Source organism: Podarcis gaigeae (genome assembly GCF_964106915.1).
Source record: "Podarcis gaigeae genome assembly, chromosome: 4".
Taxonomy (NCBI): Eukaryota; Metazoa; Chordata; class Lepidosauria; order Squamata; family Lacertidae; genus Podarcis; species Podarcis gaigeae.
Window position 1 is genome coordinate 73,666,018 of NC_139677.1, and position 14,471 is coordinate 73,680,488.

Here is a 14,471-nt window from a genome sequence, read left to right on the forward strand (position 1 = left end):
GCAGAGGAACGTCTTGGCAAAAACGTCATTCACGGGTCCTCCTTCTTCCAGGCCAAGCCGTGTTCAGTGGCTGAGGCTGCTCCGCAATGCCTGCCCCGATGTTCGTTGATCTCAATGGGGTGCGCTCTCAGGAGAGTAAAGGACTGGACCCAATAGGGCTTCTGAGCAGTATACAGCAGAGGATTGCAAATGTGCTTTACCGTGCTAAATTGTGAACATAGAACCAATGGAAAGCAAAGAAAGGGTCACTCCCCCCTCTATCAAGCCCCGAATATCTATCTACTTCCTCATCTACCATCCTGAAAGCCAGTCTGCTGCAGTCTATGGCTTGTCTAATCACTCACAGACACCTCAGAGGACTGGCCTTCACATGCCCTAGTCACCTAACCAGTTAAGCAAAGTGTTATTATATTTATACGCCACCCATCTGGCTGGGTTTCCCCAGCCACTCTGGGCGGCTTGCAATACATAAAACATTGTAAAACATTAGAAATTAAATAATTCCCAATACAGGATTGCCTCCAGATGTCTTCTAAAAGCCAGGTACTGTAGTTGTTTATTTCTTTGACATATGATGGGAGGGCATTCCATAGAGCAGGTGCCACTACCAAGAAGGCCCTCTGCCTGGTTCCTTGTAACCTCACTTCTCACAGTGAGGCAACCACCAGAAGACCCTCAGAGCTGGACCTATACACACACACATGGAATCAGAGCTGAAAGGGATCTTGGGAGATCAAGGCCTACATTCTCCATGTTATTCCTGATAGCCTGAGTGCTTTTCTTAATGTATATGTGCTCCTGGCCATCAAGAAGAAACAGTCTAAAGTTCGCATTGCATGGAATATCAAAGTTCATGAGGCTTTACACTGCGCAGATAATATTAATTATACTTCTTGAACTTAGGTCTTTTGTTGAACAAGGCAGCTATCTAGTTACTCGCTAGTTATCCATTATTAGTAACAGAAAATTGATAATCCTTCAGTTGCTACAATGAAACACGAAAGAAACAGATTGTGAAAAGAAAGAGATTGCACCAATGTGTCAATATTTGCTCAAATTGATCACACACCCTTCAACCTACCAACTCAGCATGGTCACTGCTGTTCATAGTCACACCTGTATGCAAGTCCTGGAAATAAGACATTCGGTACTAATAAACTAGCAAGCTCTGCAAAAGCAGCAAATAAAGGTGCCAGGGAAGAAGCAGAGATTTTATGGGCTTCGTTTGCACTGATTGTCACTATAAAGGTAATTAAGTTGTGAATGTAAGTTTTGAATGCACTTCAATTAAAAAGATCAACATTACATATTTCTTCATAATCACAAATTCCCATTCTAACAAACATGACATGATTTCAAAAGTGTATGTATGATCATATTCCAGAAGGTTATCAGAGGATGCTTGTCTCTCTAATTTTGTGTTATATCATGCTGATTCCATGGCATCCATTCTGCAGTTGGTTCCCCCAGCACTCCCTCAAAATTTGAGATGTGTCCACTAGTCTAAAAATGTTGGTGACCCTGAGCTAGAGCCTAGGCCATTCACACAACTGAATGACATTCAGAGAACCAGTATGATGTAGAGGCTTAGTGTCAGATGGGCAACTGGGAGACCACAGTTCAAATCCTCTTTCCACCATGAAATTCACAGTGAGCTTGGGACAGTTTCTCTCTCAGGAGTTCCCTACCAGGACAGACTTTGCTCGTGTGCTCAAGACATCGATTCCATAAATCATATTCTGTTGCATTGTGCAAAGTATGAGCAGGCCAGGGCTGAACTGATACTACCCTTGCTGGTGCCTTTCGCCGGAAAATCAGAGGCTCACTATGTCAGGTTCCTACTGGAAGACCAGACAAAAGCTAGAACGTTGGCAGTGGCAAAGTTTTTATCAGTGGTTGCAAGAACAAATGAGCCCTATATTCTAAACAAAATGCTTGATTAACCTGGAGGTAGGCTGTATGAACTGTGTATTGATTTGTAATGTTTTGTTGGGTCTCTGGACCGTAATAAAGATTGTTGTTGTTTCTCTCTCAGCCTAACTTACTTCACATGGTTCTTGCAAGGAAAAAAATATGAGATCATAGATTGAAGACCAGTTGTTACATTTTAGTTAAGTAAAATAAATCCATGTTTTTCATGAAACAAGTGCCTTTTAAAAATTTGTAATTATTATTCAACATCAGTCATTCCAAACATTTCCCACATTCATCCCATGTATCATATCATAGTTCTAAGAATACTTCCAGACATTTTTTTTTATGTATATAAAAACACATTGATTGAGTTTGAGCAATGGCACAACGGCACCCCAATTTTTTTTTTTAAATGTACAAAGTCCTGTGCAATTTTATTCCTCGTTTTTTTCTCCCAATTATTTGGCAGAAAATTCAGCAAAAATGAGAAGCCTAGCTTTTAAACAGCTTGCTTATTTAATATTCACTAGATGGCAGTGCAGCCTCAGTAATAGGAATTTTTAAGTATAGCAGGTTAAAATGATTTCATCCAATATGTGCTAAAGCCTGTTTCAAACTTTGAACAGTCCATTAACAGAGAACATTTTTGTGTCTTTATCTTACCCCAGACTTGGACTGGATATCCCTTCAAATAGACGATGGCAGTCCTTTTTAAATTAGTACGCATGGCCACTCAGTACTTTCAATCAATATGAGATTTTCATATTGGCCTTTTCAGAGAGGCCAAGCAGGGTCACATTGCAATTCAATATATTAGGAGGTTCAAGAATTGGTATTCCACTTTTTTCTAGTGTGCATCCGAGTTGCTTTAGGAACACCACCTGTAAATATTGTGGAAAATATTTAAAGTACCATATTCCATACAGGGTTGACTTAACTGTAAGGTACTCACAACATTCCTATGAGCGTTAATCGTCTTATCTGTCTGAAAAATGTATGTACTGAAAGGGTTGGTAGTGTTCTGTGAAGGATTTCTCATTCCATTCTCTTTTCCCAAACTAACCCGTCATTGTTTCAGGACATTCTTTATTTCAACTATTCTGCCATTTATGAGGTCATGCAAACTGTGCTCAAATCTGCTATGCAACTGTGTAATTCTACAGATATTTACAGCCTGTAACATTAAGGTTGGTTGTAGTGTACTTCTCATCCTATACATTAATTTTCCAGTGCTGAAAGGAATCGTAACATAATTATGACATAAGCATGCTGTGTTTTGGGGGGGAGGTTTACCATATGATAGAGTTTTTAAAGGTAATATTGCTAGATATAACATATAGCAGAGTGCAGAACCTGTGACTCTCTTCTGGGAAGATGGGTGTTAGGAATTCAGAAACATCTGGATGGCTGGATTTCCCCATCCCTGGCATTGATTTTACAACATTTCATCATTTTTGCATTATGGCTAAAAACTGGGCATTGTATTTTAAAATTTCCAGCCACCTCTAAGCTTCAATTGTGCCCATTTCTTACTGTGAAACTCTAATCAAGATGTGTGAAAGATGGTGCATAAAAAAAAACTCAGTTCAAACTTAATCGACAGCCTACCTGACCATCCCATATTCCATTTGTATCTGGTAAATAGACTGTAATGTCCCCGCATTCACTTGGGGACTTTTATCTGCTGGCTTGAGACCCGAAGTCTAATTACTCACTTTACTGAAATAGAGGAGGGAAAGGAACGCAGGAAAAACATACACATACTATTCGCAGTGTTGTTGCCATATCCATACCGACCAATGATAATTATCCAAAGCTTAGAATATCTTGAGAAGAGTCAACTACGTAAGTACTTGCATCACAGAGGTTAAGGCAGGGGGAAAACATCTCCATGTTAAAAGTGTTTTCATCATATAGAACAATTTTCAAGAACATGGCGGGGGGGACACACAGATCTGGACCTGGACTCCTTTCAGAACTTCACTCTTACAATAAAGTTATACTTGTCAGATAAAAATTAAAAACATGGAGTGCTCTGCTCCTGTGATACTTGTTGCCACCATACCCCTGAAGAAGAAATGGAACAAGTAGGACTTGGAACAGTCCTAATTTGGCCAGGTCCGCTCCCCCAAAATGGATGACCCAGGTGACCTTCGTGCCCCCTCCTATTAAGGAATTCCAAGACGGTCTCCTTCAGACCAGGGATCACTAGTGTAGCTTGGGTAAGACATTACCTTACCTGCCCAGCTAACAAAAAGGATAAGGCACGCAGCGCACTGTCTCTCTCTCTCTCTCTCTCTCTCTCTCTCTCTCTCTCTCTCTCTCTGACTTCCTCCGTCATTGGGGCAGCATTTAGGTAGAGATGCTCTGCCAACAGAGGACACTGGCATTATCCCCATACAGTCATACCTCGTGTTACGTTAGGTTCATGTTGCATCTTTTTGGCTTGCGAACGCAGCAAACCCCAGAAGTGGATACTTCTGGGTTTCACCGCGTGTGCATGCGCAGAAGCAACGCTCTCGTTACAGACCTTTTGGGGTGCGAACAGCACCCTGGAACAGATTGATCCATAACTAGAGGTACCACTGTATGGGATAGCTCCACATGTATATACTTTGTAACTAAGTCTGCCTTCTGGGATCCAACTGAGAACAGAATGTGAGTAAACTACTTTTATATTACTTTACACAAGATTGTGGCGTGTTTATTCTTTTAAGAGGGATATAAGGGATCTTACCAGGAACGTAATAGTGAGAGACTTACACAAGCCTGCAACCAGCTACCTGCTGTGCATGTAATAGGGGAATGTGAAACTCTGCGAAGTAAAGGAACTTGATAGCACAAGTTAGGAAGGATATTAATAAACAATATATCCTCTCCTGCCTTTCTGAACATTCCCACAGGCAGTGGGCAGAGCGGACTCCATGCAAGCCCCAGCTCTGCACAGCGCACCCTGCCCAGATTGCCCCACCCTGTGGACGGCTCGCCCCACCCCATGGACGGTTTGCCTCACCCATCGGGCACATGCACAGCCCCACGTGTCCGAGCAGCTAGCTATGCCGCTGTCAGGGATGGAGCAAATTTGCAGGAATATCATTCTCAAAGAGCACTACAGAGCTCGAGGTTCCTTGAGATACTGGAGATCAGGAGTGGGTGAACTTTTTGGTCTGAGGGCCATATTCCCTCATGGGTGACCTTCTGGGGGCCACATGCCAGTGGTGGGTGGGGTCAAAAGCAAAAGTGGGCAGAATAAGGGACATAAATTGGGCAGAGACCAATAGATGACTCTTAGGTTTGTACAGTAGGTGGCATTCCAGCTATGTGTATCCAGGCAAGGAAGAGGCTTTGTCAGAGTTAAGGCGCATTGTAGCCAGGGAAAAGCACTTGAAGGCCCTTGCTGGGGACATGGTGCTAGTAAGACAATCCTGGACTATATGGACTTTTTCATTAATAAGCCAGTTTCCTGTGTACCTATCTTAGCTGTAACAAGAGGGGCTACTCCAGAACTATTTTGAAGCAAGTGCTTTGAAGAATACAGCCTGTGTGAGAAAGAGGAGTCCCTTCATCCACATTTGTAGATGATGCGAGTTCAAGACCCCACCAGTAATTATAGCTATTTGTAAAGCCACAAACTACATCAAACACCTGCCTCATTTACAGGAAAAAGAAACCACTTGCTAGGGATAACATTTTCTGGGATATGTATTAGCAATTTTATTTGCAATTATTTCATTTAACGATAGTTCACAGTAAATCACTTCCAGAAAGGCACACACAAGGAAATGGGAGTTTGGTCATCTAATGTAGCACACACACAAAAGCTCTCTAATGCAATTTTGAAATGCTTTTCTGCTGTGGCCATTTATTCCTATTCTAGGCTAAACTGTGCACTGTTTAACCACTCATTGGAAAATGAATTTTCCCAAGCATCATACTGTCATTAGCAATGGCAAGAAGCAAATGGTTCACAAATTTATTGACAGCTGCACAAATTATTATAGCTAGGAACTGGAAGGGGCAAGCAGAATATAAAATGGAAGAATGGCATAAAAGGGTGTGGGATATAGCTATTAATGATAAATTAACATGTGCCATCAAAGTAAGATGGGGAATTTGCAGGAGAAGGATTTTGAGGCGATATGGAAGGTGTTTGTAGAATTTGTATTGTTAAAATGGAAAGGGGTCAAACCATTGCAAGAGGTGTTGAAATTTTGGGAGGTTGGAGACTTACAAGGGAATGGTCTCAGTGGTGGGGTGCACATTTTTATTCTTATTTATTTATGATTATTACTTTGTAAAAAGAAATAAAAGAACCAAAACAGACACATGCAATGTGCAGTGTATGGAACAAAATAAATGCACATAGGAAGTTGCTTTATATTGAGTCAGGCAATTGGTTCATCTAGCTCAGTCTTGTCTACACTGATCGGCAGGTGCCTCATCAGACTTTCAGACAGGAGTCTTTTCCAGGTCTAGCTGGATATGTCAGTGATTGAATCTGTGACCTCGTGTGTGCAAACCATTTCTTCTGCCATTGTGCTACAGCCCTCCAGTCTTGTGGAGTTCCACACGATAGGCATCATGTTTAAACTGGGCCACTGGTGTCTACACATGCAGTGGAAGCTACCAATATGGCATGCACCCACATCACAGATTGTTGTTGTTTAGTCATTTAGTCGTGTCCAACTCTTCGTGACCCCATAGACCAGAGCACGCCAGGCTCACAGATTGCAAGTACCTACTAATACTTCAGCTGAAGGAACCATAACCAGAGTTAAATATGGCACCAATCATACAGAATCCAATGGAACAACACATTCCTATATACATCTACTCAGAAATAAGTCCCACTGAGTTCAGTTGTGCTTATTCCCAGGTAAATGGGAATAGAAATGCACCCTTTTTAACATGCCTGGTATCATCAGACACAAGTGTTCAGTGGTAAGAGAAGACCTTTTGCTAAACAGCACCAAGTAACTTCTGCTCATTTGCTCCCAATATGCAAAAACTGCATTAACTGATGAAAGAGTAGACTGACTTTACTGACCTATCTCACAGTGGTAACCTATCCATTCCTCTGGACAAAGGCATAAGCGATCTGGACAGATTCCATTGTTTTGGCAAAAGCATGGAGGTTCTGTTGGAGGTGGTGTATCTGTTCAAAGAAAATGTAAACATGAAACAAAGAAAATGGCTCTTGCAAGGATTGTATGAAGATATATATCCTTTACTATGCTTGTAGGCATGGCAGGAAATAAGAGCATTCCATGTCTCAAGGCTATTGCTCTCGCAGCAAGGAGAAAAGGATGCTGCATAAGCCCCCCTGTCTAAAATGTACCACCATTACATTGCCACACCATAACATTGCTAATGTAATATGGTGAAAGTTGTCTGATCTTATTCTAAAATGAACCTAAGTATGGTAACAAAAATAATAATCAGCAGATCAAGAGCTCTGTTGATTCAACGCTTGTAAAAGATCAAAGGGCAATATGCCTCTTATACACCATAGCAACTATTGTAGTCAATACTTTATCATCTTTCTCTGACAGTGCAACAGTCATGTGACATATGTGGCTGTTTTTCCAATAGGGAACAGAGGCTGAAAGACAGACATGTCGACAGAATCACTGAATGAGTCCATGAGAGAGACTGAATATAAACTGAGCCAGGGGTGTTGCTAGGTACTTAAAGGACTAGGGGCTCAGGCCTGAGCTGGGACACAAAGGTGCATAAATATATGTGTCCAAACCTGCTGTTCTGCTCACATAGTGGACTTCCACTTGCACAGTGGATCTTTCCCCTCCTCTCCTCATCCTCATAATCTGCTCTAGGGAGTTGCCAGACCTTTGCGGCAACTTTTGGAGGAGGTTGGGAGGAAGAGAGGAATGCGAAGTCCCACTGTGTGTACAGAATTCCTATTGTGTTGCATTTATATATATATGTATTTTTACATTTATAGCCCACCTTTTCTCCAAGTTGCTCAAGGTGGTGTACAAACATGGTGGTCCCTCTCCCCCATTTTATCTTCACAAAAACTCGGAGGTGGGTTAGACTGAGATTCTGGGTCACCCAGAGAGCTTTGTGGACGAGTGTCCATTTGAACCCTGGGGTTGTATCCAACTAAGTTCTGCTCAGAGCAGACCCATTGAAATGGATGGCCCTTAGGCATGTTAATTAATTTCAATTGGCCTACCCCAAGTAGGACTAGCATTGCCTACAACCTCTATTCCCCTCAGGTCCCACTTTGACACTCTAACCACCAGACAGAACCAATACAGACAGAACCAATACACTGAGAGCCAGTGTGGTGTAGTGGTTAAGAGCGGTAGTCTCGTAATCCTGGGGAACCAGGTTCGCATCTCTGCTCCTCCACATGCAGCTGCTGGGTGACCTTGGGCCAGTCACATTTCCTTGAAGTCTCTCAGCCCCACTCACCTCACAGAGTGTTTGTTGTGGGGAAGGAAGGGAAAGGAGAATGTTAGCCGCTTTGAGACTCCTTAAAGGGAGTGAAAGGCGGGATATCAAATCCAAACTCTTCTTCTTCTTCTTCTGTTGCAAATTGCTGTGTGCCTGGTTGTACAGTAAAGTAAAGGTAAAGGTACCCCTGCCCGTACGGGCCAGTCTTGACAGACTCTGGGGTTGTGCGCCCATCTCACTTAAGAGGCCAGGGGCCAGCGCTGTCCGGAGACACTTCCGGGTCACGTGGCCAGCGTGACATCGCTGCTCTGGCGAGCCAGAGCCGCACACGGAAACGCCGTTTACCTTCCCGCTGGTAAGCGGTCCCTATTTATCTACTTGCACCCGGAGGTGCTTTCGAACTGCTAGGTTGGCAGGCGCTGGGACCGAGCAACGGGAGCGCACCCCGCCACGGGGATTCGAACCGCCGACCTTTCGATCGGCAAGTCCTAGTCGCTGAGGCTTTAACCCACAGCGCCACCTGCGTTATTTTTTTTACAAGGAAAGAAGAGGCTGGAGATCAGGGGTACATCACAGAAAGCTTACGGCTCAGGTCCTCTGGACTGGCAACACCCTTGACTCCAGCTCTCCCAGATCCAGCTCTGTATCTCAATTCATTCAGCCACAATGTTCCTACTGGTGTTCATTCTACTATAATGTTGCCATAGCTGGTTGTAATCACTTTTGGCAGAAACAGTAAGAATATAAGATTTCAAGGATAGTTATATCCTAATACTTCTGTATTTAGTACAGTTCCGTTTTTCAAGTATATGCATGGGTTAAACTACAGATATTTTTGTACCTGTTTATAGAAATATTTATATGTCACCAACTACAATAGGTAGTTATTTCTTTGACATCAGATGTCAAAGAAATTAACAACTATCTGATGTTTAGAAGACATCTGAAGGCAGCCCTGATTAGGGAAGTTTTTAATAAGTGATGTTTAAATGTATTTTTAATCTTTTGTTGGAAGCCGCCCAGATGGGTGGGGTAATAATAATAATAATAATGATAATAATTTATTATTATTATTCTCAAGGTGATGTACGTGAGTATAAAAACACATTAATGCAATAACATCAAAATATAGCACAGCATCCATTAGAAACTTTTTAGCAACTATCAAATATACACAACACAGTTCAAATATGCATAACAAAGTATGCATTATGTTATATCCATTCATTCATTCATTAACTTTATCTCCCTTTCTCCCAAAGGAGCCCAGGGGAGCAAACAAGTGACAAAACAAGAAAAAACATGTTTAACACAACTTTGAATCAATTGCATTCCAGGTGCAGACAATGAAAGATCTCTGTTTAGAAGGCTTGTTGGAAGAGGAAAGTCCTTAGTAGGAACCGAAAAGACAGCAGACATGACACCTGTTAATATTTAACAGGCGGGAAATCCACAGAGTAGATGCTACAACACCAAAGCTTCAGTTCCTGCTTTGTGCGGTACAGGCCTCCTGCTAAGATCAGATCCCCACAGGCAGAGTGCAGTGATCAAATGTGTATATAAAGGGTGAAACAATCTTTCAGGTATTGTAGATCTAGTGTTGCAGCTCATGATACAGTAACATATACAGCAATCCTTCCAGATGCCCTAGGCAGTTAACCTTGTATAAAAGCCTAAGACTAGCTGAAAAGAAGTAAATGGACATTCTAACAAGCAAATTGCTGAGTCTGCCATCCTAAACATACAGTTTTGTGCCACCCCAACTTCTGAGCAGCAGCGGTTCCAGGCACTAGCCCAGGGTTCAGTTTTCTTGGAGTAAGAGCTCTCTCTCACAACTCTGGATTTACCTTTCTCAGCGCCAGCCAGATGAGAGAGGACGACACCCATGTGCCCTCTGGCACAGAGCAGCTTCCTCTGTTAGACTAAAGACTGTACTTAGGCGGTAACTATGGCCCTTGCCTGGCTAATTCAACAATGGAATCGTCCATTAGATGTTAACCCTTGCTGGATCCAGGAATTAGAAGGGACTCGAGCCTCATGCAGCCTAACCTGCACACACATAACCTGCCAACTCACAACAGTACTTCATAGGCTCTGTGGAACACTGCAAGGCACACTTCCAGTGGCGTAGCATGGGTTGTCAGCACCTGGGGCAAGGCAAGTAATTTGCGCCCCTGCCAGGTAGGGGCAGAGAGCTGCAAGTGCGAGCGCCCCCCCCCAGACTTTGCGCCCGGTGCGGCCGGCTCTCCCTGCACCCCCCACGCTACGCCACTGCACACTTCAAAAGAAACATAGTTAGGAGCCATCTGTTTATCAGATAAATTAAATCCATCCAAGCTAGCCAGCACACTGTGTAGAACATCCTGTTACATACATAAGTTAATTCAAATAATAATAAAAAACGCTTCCGCAACACACTTCTGATTTAACAGCCAGTACTACTAGCCATGAGCTCACAATTCTTATCTTAAATCAGGTAGGTAGACTGAAACTTACAGAGAGTTCTTTATTTACCTGATGCAAACCTGATAAGGAGCTCCCAAATGCATAGTGCCCAAAGGACAATGATCCCTGTGGCACAGAAAATGCCAATGACGGTTTTCAGGCCGGGCCGCTATGAAGGCATACAGTGTTGTAGCAGGTACCCTATCCTGCTTTATTGGGGAGCTTATGCTCCACATTTCCTTGTTGTTGTTGTTTAGTCGTTTAGTCGTGTCCGACTCTTTGTGACCCCCTGGACCAGAGCACACCAGGCACTTCTGTCTTCCACTGCCTCCCGCAGTTTGGTCAAACTCATGCTGGTAGCTTCAAGAACACCCTCCAACCATCTTGTCCTCTGTCGTCCCCTTCTACTTGTGCCCTCCATCTTTCCCAACATCAGGGTCTTTTCCAGGGAGTCTTCTCTTCTCATGAGGTGGCCAAAATATTGGAGTCTCAGCTTCAGGATCTGTCCTTCCAGTGAGCACTCTGGGCTGATTTCCTTAAGAATGGATAGGTTTGATCTTCTTGCAGTCCATGGGACCCTCAAGAGTCTCCTCCAGCACCATAATTCAAAAGCATAAATTCTTCGGCGATCAGCCTTCTTTATTGTCCAGCTCTCACTTGCATACATCACTACTGGGAAAACCATAGCTTTAACTATACGGACCTTTGTTGGTAAGGTGATGTCTCTGCTTTTTAAGATGCTGTCTAGGTTTGTCATTTCCTTGTTATCAATTAGCTATTAGCTACTTCTCTGACCTTTGATGACAGCTGCTTAGCCCTTGTTTCATCTTAAAGAGGCTACATACTCAACTCCATTTTAATTCAGGCACTTTCAAAGTCAATAGCACTGCTGCAATCCAAACAGAAAATTCCAGTTTTGAGTTCATAAAGCAGCCATGAAAACATATTTACTTTTTAGTCTTACATTTCCTTTACACTAACTGAAAGCATTCTGCAATAATGGATAAAACTGTGAAATCATATGGTAGTTGTGCAAGCTGTGCAAACACAGAAACCTGGATTATATTAAAAAAGGAGGGGCTTTTAGCTTTTCCCAAAGAAAATTGAGTTGGCATTCACTAAAATTTACCTAAATTGAAATTGAAGGTGAATTCAAATTTGAAGATTCCTGCTCAGTTGAAATCTCCACAGGGATGTTTGGGTGGGAGTCATTCAAAATAATTACAGAAAGGGCCAAACTGCACACATTATGTTGACTGTGGTGTTGTGTCGTTCTGTTAAAAATGTTAAGCAGCAACTATGAGGAGTGTTCAGGATTGGACCCAGTGGGAGATTCCACTCAAAAGCAAAAACCATCTTTGGAACAGTCCCCCCCCCCAAACTGCAAAAAGGAATGGAATTCTTCTCCAGACCCATTCTGCTAACTACCACACCTTCATAATGCAATTGCATTAAAACCTGCCCTTTAGATTCAAAAATGCATTCAGTTGTCACATCATGTTTGGCCCCAAGTCCAAGCCGTCTTTAAGCTGTATCTCAGGCTAATTCACTAGCTGTGATCCAAAGACAGTTACTTAGAAGTGAATGAAATCAGTGGGACTTATTTCCAGTTCTAAATGAGAGCAGAGGCATAGGTGCTGTTACGGTACAACCTGCAACCAGCAGATTGTGATGACTTCAGAATAAACACTATTTACTTACTGGATAAATTTAATGGAAGCAGAAAACATTCCTAAAGCTCCGGAGAAATGTTTCCAGATGCAATCAGTACTAAGCTGCAGCCCATAATAATACTAATGCACTGTGATGAGCAGGATGGGAAGGCTTGATTCCTGTTCTAAAGCCCAAACAGGACGCAGTAGTTAAAGGTTGCTTTCTTCCTCCTCCATGGGTGTAGCCAAGGGGAGGCAGCTCCCCCCCCCCCCCAGATCAAGTAAATCAATAAAAAATAAGTAGCTGAGGTTTTGCCCTCCCCTACAACATAAATCCTGGCAACGCTAATGCCCTTGAAATAAAAAATTTAAGGTTATATATATATACACACTGCATATATAAACCACATGTCTGAAACCCCACAGAAAAAGTCCTGAAACCATTTTGTCCCTCCCAAACTGACCTCAAATATTTCTCTGCAAGGTTGAAGGAAAATGGAAAAGCCTCCCCATTGATTCACAAATCCTGTCTTAGGGGTATGGCTGTGTATAAATAGGGTGAGCCTGTGACCTGGCTCAGGAACTAAGTATTTGTCATTACAAAAGACTGGCCAGGCTCCCCAGGGTATCCAATCAAGTGACCATTAACAGGTCTGCCTGACAGGAGATAAACAACACACTCAGATTTCTGTTGTAGACCGCCCTTTCTGTGATGTAGGTATGATGTATCTGGGGGGTGGTCTTGAGCTACAGCCCTTCTGTGATGTATGTACGATGTTTCAGGGGGTGGTTTTGGACTTCAGGGCAGGCAATTTAAAATGTCTATATAAGGGCAGGCACACCTTTGTTCAGGGTCCTCCTCCTTTCCTGCTTGTGAGGGGAGCACCCTGTTGCAACATTTCAATAAAGATCAAGCTCACAAGCTGCTTTGCTTCTCAATATTCTCTGGTTGGCCTCTGTTATTTTCTCCGACTGATGGAGAACCTACAAAGGACTCTATAAGGGCTCTTGTGTTCCCCATAAGGGAAGAAGGACTGGTTTTTGTTTATTACTCCCTCCTCCTCTCTTTGCAAGGAGAGGCTCTTTGGCAATGTTTGGATCACCAGCTCAAAAGGCAACAAGGCTGTGTTCCCCCTCACCCACTGCATTTCTAATCACATTTTCACATTATTGTACACTTCAGTAATGTAAAAATGTAAAGGACCCCTGGACAGTTAAGTCCAGTCAAAGGCAACTATGGGGTTGCGGCGCTCATCTCGCTTTCAGACCAATGGAGCCGGCATTTATCCACAGACAGCTTTCCAGGTCATGTGGCCAACCTGATTAAACTGCTTCTGGCGCGAACGGGAAACCGTGATGGAAGCCAGAGTGCACAGAAACGCCGTACAGAAACCGCAGCACGGCTGGATGTGCCTCCAAGTCACCTGCTGTCTGTCCACACCAGTGCCGGGAAAGCACTGGGTGCAGAGTAAACAGAAATGTGTACACAGCCTTATCAGTGAAGGAATAAAAGGAAAGCAATCCCTACCAGGCATGCTCAGCCAGCTCTTCTCTGCATGTCTGATGCAGGCAAGAGCCAATATGTGGGGAACAGACTTGTGCATGTAGCAAATGGCAAGTCAGGGTTCTTCACGGCTGTGGCCCATCTTTTAGTACACCAGTCTCCACTAACCGAACAGGAATATAGAAAGCAGCCCAAATCACACCAGACCATTGGTCCATATAGCCTGCAGCCTCCCTTCTTCAGCATTCTCCTCCCCACCTTGTGTATAAATATGAATCGAAAGATGAGGTGTGTGAGAAAGAGAAAACGAAAGCATGGATAGATAATTGTTGTGCATGTGAGGGAATGAACAGATGGTGTGAGGATCGGTGTAGCCAGAATATATGTGGGGGGGGGGCAGGGCACCTACCTGTCATTGTCCTCCATCTGGCTCTGCCCAGCAGTGGGGGTTTTTAATTTATTATTTTGACCCCAAGTGCTCAGAAAAATCTGTCAAAATATTTCTACATTTAGTTAAGTATTTTTATTTATTTACT

At 43.1% G+C, this 14,471-nt stretch overlaps 1 long non-coding RNA gene across 1 annotated transcript; it reads right to left on the reverse strand.

Annotated features, from left to right (window-relative positions):
- Positions 1–2,348: 2,348 nt before the first annotated feature.
- Positions 2,349–10,967, reverse strand: LOC310843927. The gene is made up of 3 exons (XR_014563790.1): positions 10,849–10,967; positions 6,962–7,069; positions 2,349–2,795 (listed from the first exon to the last, which is right to left on the reverse strand). It is a non-coding gene; the product is annotated as an uncharacterized lncRNA (long non-coding RNA).
- Positions 10,968–14,471: the final 3,504 nt, after the last annotated feature.